The sequence below is a fragment of the Bactrocera oleae genome, chromosome 3, assembly GCF_042242935.1.
Source record: "Bactrocera oleae isolate idBacOlea1 chromosome 3, idBacOlea1, whole genome shotgun sequence".
Classification (NCBI taxonomy): Eukaryota; Metazoa; Arthropoda; class Insecta; order Diptera; family Tephritidae; genus Bactrocera; species Bactrocera oleae.
Window position 1 is genome coordinate 57,530,530 of NC_091537.1, and position 17,142 is coordinate 57,547,671.

The 17,142-nt window shown below is 34.2% G+C and overlaps 1 long non-coding RNA gene across 1 annotated transcript; it reads right to left on the reverse strand.

Moving 5' to 3' along the window:
• Window positions 1–291: 291 nt before the first annotated feature.
• On the reverse strand, window positions 292–16,415 carry LOC118679982 (uncharacterized). The gene is made up of 3 exons (XR_004975509.2): window positions 14,382–16,415; window positions 14,124–14,315; window positions 292–573 (listed from the first exon to the last, which is right to left on the reverse strand). It is a non-coding gene; the product is annotated as an uncharacterized lncRNA (long non-coding RNA).
• Between the last annotated feature and the right edge of the window lie 727 nt (window positions 16,416–17,142).

A 17,142-nucleotide genomic window follows, 5' to 3' on the forward strand; every position in this document is an offset into this window, starting at 1 on the left:
TGTTTATGTTTATTTTGTTTGGTTCACTGCACTTGTGTATATGTAACTAAATTTTATTTTTATTTTTATATGTACTTTGGTATAACCTCACTTTTTCTCACTGATTATTCGTTATTTATATATTATATATATATTTTTTGTATGTTAATAACCCACAGTGCCGTTCTGTGAGGCTTAAAGATCCATAAACAAAATTGTACCCAATGTATTAGGGGTCACACCAAACTTTGTCCGCACTCACAGCTTGCACAATTATAAAAGGGACTGAAAATGCTTGTTTATTTGGTTGCACAATTTATATTATTTTTCGAATTGGATTAATGTGATTTTACATAATCAAGTTCTAAAGATATACATTTTTATTAAGAATTATCGGAATAAGGGTCGCTGAATGTAGCGTCGACGCGTACTGTCGCATCGAATGTTGACGTGTCGCTCAGGCCGGTTGACGAAACGAATTGTTTTCGCGAATGATGATCCAATTTCTTTTGTATAGTTGGTGAGGTCGGATGTCATCATATGGTGTGGGGCGTGCCATTAGTTTCCCGGGTGGAGCGGTATAATCTACTCTTCCTAGAAATACACTTTTTGAGTAAAATTACATTTTTGCAGCGTGGTGCACAAAAACTGGTATTCATAATATTTAAAACCTCCTTAACAATCATAGATACATACATATCGCAATCCCTAAACTAAAATCATTTAAAGGCTGTATGCCAAGCGGTAAATTGAAAATTCTGACAGATGAAATCGAAATTTGGCACCGATCTCCCGAGCTAGGTAACATTTTGGCAATTTATAATTGTGAATACAGATATGCATTCAAGAAGAAACGAATTTATGTTCTTATTTATTCCATTCAATACAGTGTTGGTCCCAACATTTTTATCATCGTAATATGAATCAAAACCAATCTCCATTTTATTAATTATTTACCTTTACGTGAACACTAACTGAATTGAATTCTTTAAAATTTTCAGCTGTTTAGTTATCCGTCAAATCTTCATTTTTAGGTTGGCCACACCAATGAAACATCAACTGAAAATTGTTGAAGTTCGTAATACCAAAACAAGGTTCGGTTGATCTGAAGTTGAATTGCTTCAACTTTAATTGAGCTGAGTGTCATACTAAACATGTACGTTATAATATATGTCATTCAAGTTTTGTCCAAAACAGATTTGCGTAGTTGTCAGAATTGCAAACCAATTTTGATTTTCAATGGTGTCACAGAATCTGATATGATTTTCGTATTTTTGGACATATGCAAAACCAATATTAGAATCGACTGTTTACTATTGTGACAAAACTTGCAAATGAAACAATTTGGAAGCGTTTGATAAATTTGAAATACCGAATAAAGTTCGAATTAGTCTATTTAATTTTATTGGAAGAAAAAAGCAACTAAAAAATAAAATTTATTAAAAGATCACAGTAATCCACTTGCTCCACTTTGCTTGCATTTACTTGTATAAAATCATACATGCTAACTTTAAAGATTTATATCACATTATCGAATGAATAAAGATGCAATTAGGTGTTAAATTATGTTTATTACGTTTTGTAAATCCTCTTAAAATATCTGAATTTTTTCCATAAACTCAATAATTATGACATTTTGTGTTTTATTCTTATGTTCTTATTCTTCTCTATAGAAATAACAAAACCAATAAAATTACTACATTAATAGGTTTCAATTCTGATTTCGACAACTATCAGATTCTACAACACCCCTGATTAATTCGTAAATATTCACTTGTATGTGCTATTATTTATTGCATTCAATACAGAAGCATTCAATACAGAAGCCTCTTACTGAATTTTTATTATTTAAGTTAGAAATAATTAAAACAAGTAAGGAAGGGCTAAGTTCGTATGTAACCGAACATTTTATACTCTCGCAAAATCAAATGGTATACTCGTTTGAGATTTCTTTGTGGATTGGCTGATATTTTCGGTAGAAGGCCAACTATAGGCACTGGGGTCCACATATTTAGTACTTGGGGGCTTGAACAGTTTTGGTTCGACTTAGACAATTTTTGGTCACAAGGTGGCATACTTTAAACGTATTATTCACGCAAAGTTTTACCCCGATATAATCATTGTTGCTTGATATGCATAGTGGTAAGTGAAATAATCAGATGGAATTTAAAATGGTGTCATATAGAAAATAGGCGTGGTTGTAATCCGATTTCACCCATTTTTGCACCATAACATAGATATATAAAAAGAATATTATGTATCAAATTTGGTTTAAATCGGTTAAGCAGGTCCCAAGGTATGGGTTTTCACCCAAAAGTGGGCGGTGCCACGCCCACTGACTAATTTTGAACGCGGTTCCTATAAATTCATCTCATACCATCCCAGAGATAAAATTTAATGTCTCTGGCGTGTTTAGTGCTTGAGTTATCGCGCTTTTAGTAGTTTTTAACAGTACCGTTATATGTGGAGTGGGCGGAGTTTCACACTGTGGTTAGAGGTTCTAAAAAAATTTGCTTCCAGTGAATTTTGTTATTATAACATTAGCGGTTTAGGAGATATGCACATTAAACCTATTAGAGGAGGCTAATTTAACTGCAGATGCCCCTCCCTAATGTGATCCTGTGTACCAAATAACAGTCTTATATCTTATTGCGGAGCTTAGTTATGGCAATTTATTTGTTTTTGATTAATGGCGTTTTATGGGCGTGGCAGTGGTCCGATTACGCCCATCTGCAATACCAATCGTCCCACGCTACCCAGAAACATGTGTACCAAGTTTCATAAAGATATCTCAATTTTTACTCAAGTTACAGCTTGCACGGACGGACGGACAGATCTAAATGTACATTTATTTCAGAGTAGCAGAAACATTTCAATTGACTAAGGATTTCATATTGTGAGAGTATCCAAGAAAGAGCATGGTCTACGTTTACGTTTAAAAGAAAGGTGTCATTATATGTAAAGAAAAAACATTTCATAAACAGTGATTTGATCTCTACTATTATTAGTAACTAAAATAAACGCTTCATTAAAAATTTAAATTTCATTAGTTTGAATTTTAAAGAGGTGTTTAAGCGTCTCTCCCATGTATACACCCGGATCGCGTGGGAAGTGAGTAGGTTATGACCGGTGACTAGTCTTCGGTAGTCTTTTCGAGACCGTGTGAGTAGATAACTTGAGTGTTTTCTTTCCGCAAATTAACCTAACGCTGCCAATCTTGCAGCTGATTTGGCTACCGTACTTTCCTCTGCAATTAATAATTGATGACAAGTTGGGTAACCTTTCAAGTGCAGCCGTTGGCGTGGTCCTTAGTGCTTCTGTTAGACAGAGAGCCATTGTATTCGCTTCAACGGTTTCCTGTATCAGATTTTGCTGGCAGCGGTCCACCCCACCATAGCACCGTAAAGTAAGTTTGACTTGATTACCACTGTGTAACACCAATTCATAAGGACAAGTGATAGCCCTATATGGACCCTAGCATCTTCCACTTGACTTTCCACCTCTAGATCTCTCTCTGTATATAAGGTTAACGAGTAAAGTGCAGTTTTGTTCCTAATGTAGGCATGGAAAGACTATTTTCGAGTGTCTTCAGAAGGAATGAAAACTATTTTATTTATAATTTTAAACTGTTTTAATCAGTTATTTTATACAAATACATAGAATGATGAAAAAGCTGAAGTTGAATTGCTTCAATTCAACCGAGTGGAGTTGAAAACTAGGGGTATAAACCTATTTTATCTTCACCAGAAATGAAAAGGACTTCGTTTTTGACTACTACTTTGTTTGTTATACAACTGCATCCGAAAAAAACGTTATCTTTAAACGGTCGAAGGACTGTTGCGTTATAATTTATAGGATAAACGACAAATCCCTGACCCGTCTGTATAACAATTTGATCGATTGTGGTCACAGTCAACAATTTAAGCCCATAATAACACGTATTTAATAGAATTTAGTATTTAAGTAAAATAACATACAAATGATTAATTTGTGCATTCCATGTTTAGGACATTAGAATTTTTATCTGCAAATATAAATAATAAATTCTTTAGAAAGAATTCAACTACATACCTTTTTTATAGACGCATTTTGTTGGTTTTGATTAATAAAATAGTAAAATATTTAATAAACATATCAGAGAACGCTTTCCTCTGAATTCATAAAAATTTTATATATAAACAAGTAAGGAAGGGCTAAGTTCGGATGTAACCGAACATTTTATACTCTCGCAAAGTCAAATGGTATACTCGTATGAGATTTCTTTGTGGATTGACTGATATTTTCGGTAGAAGGTCAACTATAGGCACTGGGGTCCACATATTTAGTACTTAGGGGCTTGAACAGTTTTGGTTCGATTTAGACAATTTTTGGTCACAAGGTGGCATACTTTAAACGTATTATTCACGCAAAGTTTTACCCCGATATAATCATTGTTGCTTGATATGCATAGTGGAAAGTGAAAGAATCAGATGGAATTGAAAATGGTGTTTCATGGGAAGTAGGCGTGGTTGTAGTCTGATTTCGCCCATTTTCGCACTATGACATAGAAACATAAAAAGAACGTTATGCACCGAATTTGGTTGAAATCGGTTGAGCAGATCTCAAGATATGGGGTTTCACCTAAAAGTGTGCTGTGCCACGCCCACTAACTAATTTTGAACGCGGTTCCTATAAAGCCAACTCATACCATCCCAGAGATAAAATTTAATGTCTCTGGCGTGTTTAGTGCTTGATTTATCGCGCTTTTAGTAGTTTTTAACAATACCGTTATATGGGGAGTGGGCAGAGTTGCCACCCGATTTCAACTTTTTTCACACCGTCAATAGAAGTGCTAAAAACATTTGCTTCTAGTGACTTTTGTTAATATAGCATTAGCGGTTTAGGAGATATGCACATTAAACCTATTAGAGGCGGGACCACGCCCACTTAAAAAAAAAATTTTAACTGCAGATGCCCCCACCTAATGTGATCCTGTGTACCAAATAACAGTATTGTATCTTATTGGAGAGCTTAGTTATACCAATTTATTTGTTTTTGATTAATGGCGATTTGTGGGCGTGGCAGTGGTCCGATTACGCCCATCTGCAATACCAACTGTCTCACGGTAGCAAGAAACATGTCTACCAAGTTTCATAAAGATATCTCAATTTTTACTCAAGTTAGAGCTTGCACGGACGGACGGACAGACGGACGGACGGACAGACGGACGGACGGACAGACAGTCACCCGGATTTCAACTCGTCTCTTCATCCTATATATACATAACCCTATATCTAACTCGATTGGTTTTAGGTGATACAAACAACCGTTTGGTGAACAAAACTATTATACTCTGTAGCAACAGGTTGCGAGAGTATAAAAATATGGGCGTATGGCTGTGAATCGAGAATCAGCAGGAAAAGTGTGAGTGGCTACATGTTCGTCTCTTTCTTCCTCTCTCTCTTATCTTAAAGCAGACTTTGTATTTAAAAACAAAAAGTTAGCTTTAGGTATGTAATAGTATAAATGGCAAGTGGTTTACAAGAGTAGTGGTGATTTGGCTACTACTGCCAGAAATTCCCAATTGACATTTTATCTACATACATACATATTATACATTTTATTACGTCATTAATTTCATTCACAAATTATAAATTCATTGCACTATATTCAAGTACATATAAGTTAACACATAATAAATTACCTATCATTTTGCCTTTGCTTTAAAATTACATACTTACATATTTTCGGCAATCGCCACAATAACTTGCTTACCTTTTGTTTCCGCTGAAATATAACAAATTACATATTTACATTCTTACTCCGCAATAAAAATTCCCACAGGTGAAATTTTAATTGCTGACTAATATTATTTCACATTTCCTGTTTTTCAATCGAAGTTGCACTAATTCAAAGAATTAGCGCAACAGCTAAATTATTGGTTACCAACCAACTGCACGCGCATCCGGTAGAATGCTAAGTGCTGATGTCAGCGTCTAGAACAATAGGAAGAGGCAAGTTGTTGTTGCCTTCTGCAACTAAACTCAAGTTATATTAATTTAATATTTCAATTAGTAAATTCAGTCTCATTTCTGCCGTGAAATCGGTTCGGTTGCGCGTAATTACAAAAATTACAAATTACGCTATTTGGCGCCCGATCAAAAAGAAATTACCCGGTTAATAAAATTAAGTCTAAAAAAGTGCTACTACAAGAATAATAGTGCCACAAAGTTACTAAAATTTAAGTCTAAAAAAGTGCTACTACAAGAATAATAGTGCCACAAAATTAATAAAACTTAAGTCTAAAAAAGTGCCACTACAAAAATAATAGTGCCACAAAATTAATAAAATTTAAGTCTAAAAAAGTGCCACTATAAATAATAGTGCTACAAATAATTAAAAATCAACTCTAAAAAGTGCCACTATATAAATAATAATAATGCCACAAATAATTAAAAATCAACTCTAAAAAGTGCCACTATAAATAATAGTGCTACAAATAATTAAAAATCAACTCTAAAAAGTGCCACTATATAAATAATAGTGCCACAAATAACTAAAAATCGACTCTAAAAAGTGCGACTATATAAATAATAGTGCCACAAATAACTAAAAATCGACTCTAAAAGTGCCACTATATAAATAATAAAAGTGCCACAAATAACTAAAAATCGACTCTAAAAAGTGCCACTATATAAATAAAAGTGCCACAAATAACTAAAAATCAACTCTAAAAAGTGCCACTGTATAAATAATAAAAGTGCCACAAATATAATAATTCAATATGGCGAACCCCAACAACCTAGTAAGGCCATCTGTATTAGGGAATTCAGACCAAAACCCACAGCCAGGCGCAAGCCCTGCCCTACAACCCACACCCGAACTGCAGAATCTAGTAAAGAACCTAGTGACGCAGATACTTAATCCCGACGGACGTACTATAATTCAAAATATAGTAGGGACAGATGCCAACTCAATACCAGTTACAGACCAAATAATAGACGAACGGCATAGGAACAATCTCACAGAAATTGACAAGATCCCCGACGTAGTTAGGTCACTGAGGGAATTCTCTGGGAAACCAGCCGAATTCAACTCTTGGAAGAAAAGCGTAGAAAGGATTCTCCACATTTACGAACATACAAGAGGAACACCAAGATACTTCGGAATATTAAACGTTATAAGAAATAAGATTGTAGGTAGCGCTGACATCGCGCTTGAATCATACAATATGCCACTAGATTGGAGGGCAATTTCAATGTGTCTCACAACACATTACGCGGACAAAAGAGACCTAGGTACATTAGAATACCAAATGACAGGTCTGATTCAGGGCAGAAACTCAGTTCAGGACTTTTACCAAAAAGTATATTCCCACCTTTCATTAATCTTAAACAAAATCGGATGCATGGAAGTGAGCCAGGAATCCATTAGACTCCTTACGGAAACGTACAGGATAAAAGCCCTAGACACATTTGTTCGAGGCCTTAACGGCGACCTACCACGTTTATTAGGAATGAGGGAACCCAAAGACCTTCCAGAGGCGCTTCATTTGTGCTTAAAATTGGAAAACCAAAAATTTAGGAGTGCTCACGCTAACCAACAGAACGGATTCAACAATTACAACTTTAGACCACCACTGCCACCTCGAAATTATCCGAAAGCACCACAGTTCTATCCGGAACTTGCACATTTACCACAACCTCAACAACGATTTATGTCTTACCAAGTAGCTCAAAGACCACAACTACACCCTCAAAGACCAAATATTTTCAACAGACCACAATACCAACATGGACCAAACCAACCAACAGGATTATACCAATACCCACAGGGATACCACAATTATAATCAGCAGCAGACACAGAGAAATCAATACTATAACCCACCTCCTAGGCCTATAGCCCAGAAGCCACAACCAAAACCGGAGCCGATGGACATTGACCCTAGCATTAGGACAAATGCCATCAACTATGCAAATAGACCCAACTTCAAATACGCTGAGAAAAGACAACCCGATTCAAACCTAACAAACCCGCCTATGAAAGCCCAAAGAAATTTCCATTTAAGCGCTAGTCCAGAAGAAGCCGAAACTTCGTTCGACAATAAAGATAATACTCCACCTATCACCTACGAACAATACGAAGTCGAAAATCCCAATTATTATCCCTATAACTACGAAAATGCAGATTTTACTGACATCCATTTTTTAGAATAAGAAACTCTTCGTTACCCTATTTTAACTGCAGGACGAAGAGTGGACAAATTTTAAAAATTTTAGTCGACACTGGGTCAAACAAAAACTACATACAGCCCCAACTAGCAAAGAAGAAAATTCAAAATAACAACATTTTTTTGGCAAATTCAGTAGGGGGGAAAATAGAAATTATCCACCATACGTATGTAAATCTTTTTAACTTGCCAAATATCAACTTAAAATTCTATCTTTTGCCATCCCTCGTCTCATTCCATGCAATACTAGGTAATGACAGTTTGAAGGAATTGTCAGCAGTGATTCACACGAAAGAAAATTTTATGACCATCAACGATTCATTTAAAATACGCATTAGGCAACTATTTTCACAGGATGTCAACCATGTGCCCATACGAAACGAACACATGAACAATTTTCAAAAACAAGCAATGAGCTCAATAGTGCATCAAAATAATGACCTTTTTTCTGACCCCAATGAGAAATTAACTTATACCACCAAAGTTGTCGCGTCTATTAGGACGAACTCAAACGAACCAGTTTACACAAAATATTACCCTTATCCCATGTCCTTAAAAGGAGAAGTCGAAAAACAAATTCAGAAATTATTAGACGATGGCATAATAAGACCTTCACGGTCCCCGTATAACTCACCCATATGGATAGTCCCAAAAAACAAGATGCTTCCCTCGAAAAAAAATACAGACTGGAAATAGATTACAGGAAACTTAACTCAACCACAATAGCCGACCGTTACCCAATCCCCGACATAAACGAAGTCCTATCCCAACTAGGTAAAAACAGCCTATTTTCAGTTATAGATCTGAAAAGCGGTTTCCATCAGATTCCGCTGAAAGAATCTGACATCGAGAAAACTGCTTTCTCAGTGAAAAATGGCAAATACGAATTTACACGTTTGCCTTTCGGTCTCAAAAACGCTCCCGCAATTTTTCAAAGAACTTTAGAGGATATCCTAAGAAAACTTATAGGAAAGATCTGTTATGTTTATATAGACGATATAATCATATTCAGCAAGGACGAGGAAACACACGCCCAGAACATCCGTGAAGTTTTTGAAACCTTAAGGGAAGCTAACATGAAAATACAAATAGACAAGTGCGAATTTTTCAAAAAAGAAATAGAATTTCTAGGATTCCTAGTTTCATCCGAAGGTATTACCACAAATCCCACAAAAGTTCAAGCAATAGTAGACTTTCCAAGCCCAAAAACACTAAAAGATTTGAGATCATTTCTTGGTCTCTCTGGTTATTACAGAAGATTCATAAAAGATTATGCCAAAATAACCAAACCCCTCACTAATCTCCTGAGAGGAGAAGCAGGAAGAATTTCTAAAAACCAATCAAAAAATGGGCTCATCCAATTGAACAAGGAAGCCATCGAAGCTTTCAATCAAGTAAAAAATTCACTGATATCAAGAGAAGTGATATTAACTTACCCAAATTACCAAAAAGAATTTCATTTGACCACAGACGCTTCAAAACATGCTATCGGTGCAGTTTTGGAACAGGATGGTAAGCCAATCACTTTCATTTCAAGGACCCTAACAAAGACAGAAGAACATTACGCAACGAACGAAATAGAGATGCTCGCCATCATCTGGGCATTAAAATCTCTCAGAAACTACTTATATGGGACTGCCAAAATAAAATTATTCACAGACCACCAGCCCTTGACCTACGCCCTCAGCAATAAAAACGACAACTCAAAACTGAAAAGATGGAAGGCAATTTTAGAAGAATGTGACCACGAACTCAAATATAAGCCAGGTAGAACTAACGTTGTAGCCGACACTCTTTCCCGACCACCAGAACTCAATACAGTAACAATAGCGACTCATTCAGACGAAAGCTCAGGACACAACTTAATACCAACAACGGAAGCCCCGATCAACGTCTTTAAAAATCAAATTTGGATAATGGTTGGCCAAGAAAATTCAAAAGACTTCAAAATTCCCTTTCCAACATACCACAGACATACAATTACACAGTACTCCATGGACGATCTACAAGACTTACTCAAACAGCATCTAAATCCCTCTGTCATCAACGGCTTATTTACCTCTGAAAAAATAATGGGTCAAATCCAAGAACTATACCCTATTCACTTTAGCAATTTCAAAATAAGATTCACACAGTCACAAGTCAAGGACTTAAACACAATCGAACAACAGGAACATCAAATTTTAGTCGAACATAAAAGAGCACATACTAACGCAATAGAGAACAAAAAACAAATTATTCAAAAATTTTATTTCCCACAAATGCAGTCAAAAATTAACAAAATCGTGAAACAGTGTAAAATTTGTGCAGAAAATAAATACGATAGGCACCCTAATAAACCAGAAATACGAAAAACACCTATTCCAGAGTACCCAGGACAAATCGTCCACATTGACATTTTCATAGCAGAAAAAAATCTAGTGCTAACAGCCATAGATAAATATTCAAAATACGCACAAGCGAGAGTTATTAAATCAAAATCAACAGAAAACATTCGTGAACCACTAAGGCAAATTCTCTTTACATTTGGAATACCCCAAATGATTATAATTGACAATGAAAAATCCCTCAATTCGCACTCAATAGCTTTCATGGTCGAGGACCAGTTAAGAATAAAAATTTACAAAACCCCACCACACACTCATACTGCAAATGGACAGGTTGAACGCTTCCATTCAACCCTTGTAGAAATTCTAAGATGTTTAAAAAACGAAAAAATAGACAGGACCTTTCAGGAATTGCTTGACAGAGCCGTTTATGAATACAACTTTTCAATCCACTCTGCAACTGGACTGAAACCAATAGAGAACTTTTTTGGACGCAAAGTCTACATTAACCCCGAACAGTATGAAGCAGCTAGACAAAATAATATACAAAGACTAAAACTGAAGCAGGAAAAAGACTTAGAACACCATAACAAAAACAAGACACCCTGTAAGAACTACAAATCTGGACAGACCATCTACGTAAAAATTAACAAGAGATATGGAACTAAGCTTACACCTCGCTAGAAAAAAGAAATAGTCAAAGAAAATAACTCATCAACAGTCCTAACAGAATCGGGTAAAGTGGTTCACAAAAGCCTCATAAAATAAAAAAATTAACAAAAGAAAAAAAAAGAAAAAAATAATAACAATAATTTTTGATTCCATTTTTTAAAACAATTCAACATTTTTTTTTTCCATTTTTCCTTTCGAAGCAAAAAAAGGGGAAAAGAAATATTGAATAAGCATAACGTAGAAAGTAAGAAAAAAAAGACATAAAATAAGAAAAAATAGTCAAAATAATCAAAATAATGAATATTGCACATTATTGTATTATTTTTACTATGAAATTTTTAGATTGATTGCGATCATAACGATAACCTCAGCAAACGTACAATTTCTGGACTACCATCCCAACCATCCCAACTCGTGACAATTGATTCAGGACCAGCAAAACTACAAATAGGAAATTTTAAAATCATACATATAATAGAATTAGAAGACTATGACAATACTATCAGACGCTTAGAGACGACAATTAACGAACAGCTCCGAAATCATCCCTTAAAACCCATCCTTCTATCCCTCGTCAATCAATCAAAAAATTATCTACGTAGAGTTAGTGTAAACAAAGCACATAGCAAAACATCATTAGATTTTATAGGATCCGCATGGAAATGGATCGCGGGAAATCCGGACCATAGCGACTTTAATATAATAGTCGAGAAAATAAATAACGTTTTAGAGAATAATAATAGGCAAGTAATAATAAATAAATTAACCAATGAAAAAATTAATGAGGTAATAGAGAATACTAATAAAATATCTAAACTAGTTCAAGAAAAGAAAGAAATTGATAATGAATTACTACTAGAAACAAAGTTTAAACTAGAAACAATAAAAGAGGAATTAATAAACATTGTTTATGCCATTCATTGGACAAAATCAAACATAATAAATTCGTATATTCTATCTGATAAAGAAATGGAAATAACAAGGAAATTCTTAGAAGATGAAAATATTCCTTTTATAAATATTGACGAAGCACTAGAATTCGCCGATATAAAAATCGCCTCTAATAAAGAGAGCTTAATTTACATAATAAACTTACCTAAAACAAGAATAGAAGATTGCAAATCATTAGAAATTAGGCCAATAAAGAAAGGAAAATTCATAAATAAAATCGAATATGAATCTATACTAGTATGTAAGAACGAAGTATATGGAAAAACTAAAAATTGTAAATCATATAATAATTTATCAATATGTTCAAAAGATTCAGTAGAAAATATTACAAACGGCACATGCATAGCACATCTGCTTAAAAGTAAATTAGATAATTGTACAAAAATAAATAATCAGCATATAAAAACTATAGAAGAAATGTCAAATGATTTAATCTTTTTAAACCAATACCAAGGTTTTGTTAAATTCGAAAATGAAAGTATAGAAATTAATGGAACATACTTAATAAAACATGTTAATACAACTATAGAAGTAGGTAATAAGTTTTACTTTTCTAAAGACATAACAGGGAAAAACCCCTTGCCTGCTATTTTACAGCCTATGGCCGAACATAAGAAAATTGAAGAAATGTTATCATTAAAGTCAATTAAAGAGTTGCAAACAAATGAACTAAGAGAACTAGGAATATTAAAAAACCGTAATCAATTATATTTCGCTATTAATGTAATCTCCATAGGAATTATTATAGTAGTACAATGTTAAAATTAAGATTTTTACGAAAAATAAATAAAGAGAAATTATCCAACCGAAACACGATAGAAATAGGAGTAGAAGACGTACCAAAATTTTACGTTAACTCATCGATCGAGGACGCTTGATTTTAAGGGCGGAGGAGTTAACACATAATAAATTACCTATCATTTTGCCTTTGCTTTAAAATTACATACTTACATATTTTCGGCAATCGCCACAATAACTTGCTTACCTTTTGTTTCCGCTGAAATATAACAAATTACATATTTACATTCTTACTCCGCAATAAAAATTCCCACAGGTGAAATTTTAATTGCTGACTAATATTATTTCACATTTCCTGTTTTTCAATCGAAGTTGCACTAATTCAAAGAATCAAGAAACCAACTGCACGCGCATCCGGTAAAATGCTAAGTGCTGATGTCAGCGTCTAGAACAATAGGAAGAGGCAAGTTGTTGTTGCCTTCTGCAACTAAACTCAAGTTATATTAATTTAATATTTCAATTAGTAAATTCAGTCTCATTTCGGTCAATTTCAATCGGTTCGGTTGCGCGTAATTACAAAAATTACAAATTACGCTATTTTATACAAATCACAATATTGCTATATTCTTAAAATTGTCCACTTTGCTCAATTGAAGTTAAAGCAATTCCACTTCAGATCAAATTTTTTTTTGTATTACGAATTTCACGTATTTTCAGTCGAAATGTCATTGGTGATATTAATCTAGAAACTAAGGATTTGGCAGTTAATTAAACAGTTTAAAAAAGAACAGTATTACTTTTCCTGTCATGTTCCGTATAAGTTTCCTTATTGACCCCCAAATATAGTCCCCAATACTGTATACTTGATAACGTCTCTAAAATACCATTATATCTTGATGGAAGCATTCTCCTTGTTCTTCCGAATATATTTCCAAGGAAACCATGCATTACTGCCTTAAAACTGTTCAAGGCTTTTTTCTCTTCATTGCTAAGTAACTTCGTCAAAATATCACAATATTATTTTTTAATTGATAGCCTACAAAGATTCCAAGTTTTATTTTTGCCTCTGAGAGCTTTGGAAAAAAATTCTTCAAATATTTAAATGATGATCTCTAGGTTCCCTCCAAAACTTCATTGCTCTTTTTTCACCTCGTTACCAGCCCACAAGAAAACGTAACATATTATAACTTAATTGATTTGATGACAGTTAATAATTATTTAAGAAAAAAGATAAAATATACTCACCATCTAGAACATATCTGCAAGAGTTAGATGGCACATGTGGACCCATTTTTGTCCGGATTTTTAACAGGTAGATTGAAGTCAGCTTGTTATGCTTCGCAAATCTTTTACTTAAATCATCATTTCAAAAAATTTGCCACAAATATAGCGAATCGAGTCAGGGTCTCGTTTACAACTTCTCGAAGACATTTTGTACTAGTTGTTACAGGAAACAAAATTGTGAATTATTCCTTTGCAATATATAAACATATACTGTCTTACGCAACGAGCGATGTAAGCGACACTATCTCCCGTGCTCTTCCTTCTCTTTTGACTGCAATGGCCCGCGAACATTATATGGACACGAAAATCGAAAATGGTTAAATCGCTATAATTGCTGATGCAAATATTTTCGATTTGTCATCGTCCCTACTCATATATATTTGCTTATATAAACAGTATGTATTAGGTAAAACCATTACGCAAAAAAATTTTTTTTGTAGACCTGTGAGAGACTGATAGGTCATCAATGAGGTTAGCGCGAGTTAAATAATAAATAATATTTATTATATTAAAGTATTATCTACCTTCTTGGCTGATGGCAATACTAATGCTTCAAACAGTCACCGACATTCCTCCTATCGGTACTTACCGGCCATATCAAACCAAATTTGTCAAAATTACGCTCGTAGTTGCAACGCAGAAATCAGTTGTTCCCTTTTGTTGACCGATATTTTCCGTAAAAAGTCAACTATAGGCACTGGGGTCCATGTATTCTGTACCTAGGGGCTTGAACAGTTTTGGTTCAATTTAGATAATTTTTGGTCACAAGGTTTCATACTTTAAACGTATTATTAACGCAAAGCCTTACGCCATTACAACCATTGTTGCTTGATATGTGGAAAGTGAAAGAATCAGATGGAATTTAAAATGATGTTATATGGGAAATAGGCGTGGTTGTAATCCATTTTTGTACTATAACATAAAAATATGAGTGGAATATTATATACCGAATTTGGTTGAAATCGGTTAAGCAGATCCCAAGATATGGGTTTTCATCTAAAAATGGGCGGTGCCACGCCGACTATCTAATTTTGAACGTGGTTCCTATAAAATCATCTTATACCATCCCAGAGATAAAATTTAATGTCTCTGACTTGTTTAGTGCTTGGTACCGACAGCACAGTACCGTTATATGGGGAGTGGGCGGGGTTGTCACCCGATTTCACCCATTTTCACACCGTCGATAGAGATGCTAAAAACATTTGTTCCTAGTGAATTTTGTTTTTATAGCTTTAGCGGTTTAGGAGAATTGCACTTTAAACTTATTAGGGGACGGGACCGTGCTCACTTTAAAAAAAAAATTTAACTGCAGATGCTTCTCCCTAATTTGATCCTGTATACCAAATAAGAGTCTTGTATCTTGTTGTGGAGCTTAGTTATGGCAATTTATTTGTTTTTGATTAATGGCGTTTTGTGGGCGTGGCAGGGGTCCTATTACGCCCATCTGCAATTCCAACCGCCTTATAATACCAAGTTTCATAAAGATGTCTCAATTTTTACTCAAGTTACAGCTTGCACAGACGGACGGACGGACAGACAATCACCTGGATTTTAACTTGTCTCTTTATCCTTATCATTTATATATATTGTAATCATATATATAATATAACCCTATATCTAACTCGATTAGTTTTAGGTGATACAAACAACCGTTAGGTGAACAAAACTATTATACTCTGTAGCAACAAGTTGTGAGAGTATAAAAATAGTCTACCCATTAATAAATATATGTACGTATTCGACCGTGATTTTGAGTTAACGATTATTTCCTTGATATTTATATGACTGATGGTCTGTGTAAATACTTAAATTTGCCACCCCATAGTTTCGTAACTTTCGAAGTGACCAAACTATAGCGAACAGTTATTTTTCATTTGCGCTATAATTTTGTTCAGTATAGTTTAACATTTTTGAAATGAAGGCAATTGATTGTTGATTTTGAGACAGTACTGCCCCAATAGCAAAATTACTTGCATCAGTGGTTAAATAAAATGGTTTGGAGAAATCTGGTTGAAAGAGTTTTATTTGTTCCTGAAGAGCTATTTTTTACAGTACATTCAGTATGCCTCGTTCATGTAGTGCATATATTATAGTTGAAATGAAGAAGAAAATATTAGTACATCGACTAGATCAGATATTGGATATCTATCTGTGATTGTTTAAGCATTAATGGAAATCAACTGCCATTCTCTTTTTTACTTGGTTTAATAATTCCTGTTTTTAACAAATCACTAATTTCTTTATTCACAAAGTAAGAATTTCATTTATTTGAAAGTTTTTTTATCATTAAATTTCTTATATCTTCTTCATATAAAGGATTATTAAAAGTGTGAAAATGAAATTTATTTTTGGTTCTACGTTATGAATCACTTTCTTATAGTACTTTAAACTATAATCGAATAAATTCACTTCTGCCTTAAGAGTTCTAAGTCCTTGTTCTGCTAATATCATATCAAATTCATTTAGTTTATCTACTTCATAATATGCTAAATCATACCCATATGTCGCAATCACTTTTTTTGAATTAATGACTGAAAAGTCATGTAAAGCTTTTGCATCGAAAGGATTAATTGACTTACCGATTCTACATACTTATATTGCTTGTATAATTATTAGTGGATCCTGTGTCCACTAAAATTGTAACAGGTGTGACGGTTAATCCACATTTTGTTTCGATGTAAGGCAACGCATTCACTCGCCTAAAAAAGTATTCCATGTCTTAAAATATCCTTCGTAATCTGCTTGTGCGGTTTGATTGATGAATATGTCGGCCTCTGGTACTGCTGCGAACTGTCAACTGTCAGGGCGTTGTGCACACTGATTGGTTGCTTGCTCCTGGATATTTCGCTGCATTTGAATTCCAGGATTATATTTTCTTTTATCGTCAGGTGGATAGAATCTTTGCTGCTTTGGAAGGTTAGAACGTACATTGGTGATTAACATTGTCGTGGTGAAAAGTATAAGCTACTGCGTAAGCTGT